This window comes from Haematobia irritans, chromosome 1, assembly GCF_050003625.1.
Source record: "Haematobia irritans isolate KBUSLIRL chromosome 1, ASM5000362v1, whole genome shotgun sequence".
Lineage (NCBI taxonomy): Eukaryota > Metazoa > Arthropoda > Insecta > Diptera > Muscidae > Haematobia > Haematobia irritans.
The window spans coordinates 277,800,184-277,801,350 of record NC_134397.1 but is presented as its reverse complement, the minus strand read 5'-3'; the positions used below and the strand labels follow the sequence as shown (position 1 = coordinate 277,801,350).

At 26.3% G+C, this 1,167-nt stretch overlaps 1 long non-coding RNA gene across 1 annotated transcript; it reads right to left on the bottom strand.

The window, feature by feature from the left end:
* Window positions 1-338: 338 nt before the first annotated feature.
* On the bottom strand, window positions 339-951 carry LOC142219798 (uncharacterized). Its single transcript, XR_012717775.1, has 3 exons — window positions 876-951; window positions 716-808; window positions 339-645 (listed from the first exon to the last, which is right to left on the bottom strand). It is a non-coding gene; the product is annotated as an uncharacterized LOC142219798 (long non-coding RNA).
* Between the last annotated feature and the right edge of the window lie 216 nt (window positions 952-1,167).

Genomic DNA, 1,167 nt, shown 5'->3' with positions numbered 1-1,167 from the left:
TGTTTACGAAAAATGAACTAACCCATAGTAAGAATGACCATGATTTGGCGCCAAAGATTTTTTTCATCTAGATAAGTTCATGATTTTCTTATAAATAAGTTTATGTATTGCATCGTATTTTAGTTCATTCTTACTACGCTGAGGGAAGAATGTACTTACACTCATTCAAAATATTCCTGCTATCCGGAAAAATGAACAAGTTTTTGGGAATCCTATATTTAGAAATTGGTTTCAAATAAACTATTTATCAGTATAATTTTCAAAGAAGTAAATAAATTGAGGAATTAAAGGTACAACAAGCCTGTATACAACTAAGAAATTTTTCGTACAATATAAGACAATTTTTCATAACTACCAGTATTTTATTTCAAAAAATTATTATTATATTACATAAAACTATGGCTTATGATATACAATAAAAGAAATGTTTTTATTTGTATGCTGTATGTTGTTACTTTTCGATAGTTAGTAATTGCTTCTTCAAAAGAGTAATATTCTATGTTAGTAGAATGAAACTAATTAATATCAATTTCCATTTTCTATCCATATGAAAGATATATGCCATAAGTTGCTATTTTCATTTCATTTTTGTCCAATTTCACCGATTTCGCTAGTTTTTGTTGTGTGGATTTGCGTCATAAGCCTCTGAAGTTAAAAAGGTATATGAAATATAAAAATATTATCAAATTCTATGGTATTTTGATCTTTAACTTACAAGAGAATTTTCTTAGAGCCAATTGGGATATCAGCTTAGTTAGCATTAAACAGTAAGAAGATTCCAAAAAATACCATTAGATTTGCTGTCATCCTGCAAATGAAAATTATTTTTAATAAATAGAAATTTTGGCTTTATTACAAATGGACGAAAAACTTACCACATTGAAAAAAATCATCCAATTACTACATTAGTGGAATCATATCCATGCACAAATGGGACATTTTTGAAATCCTTCTCAGAATATAAATGAAATAAAAATATTATAAAATTAGATATAATTTCCACTTGTCAATATAGCATTTAGTATTTATGGTGGATATTAAGTTCGAGTTTAGTGGCTAAAATCCCAATTTTTCATGATTAGTTTTCTTTAGAAATACATGGGAACAAAATTGAACCGTTTTTGTGTTCATTTAAAATTTATATCAAATTTTTAGTAATTTGAGGTT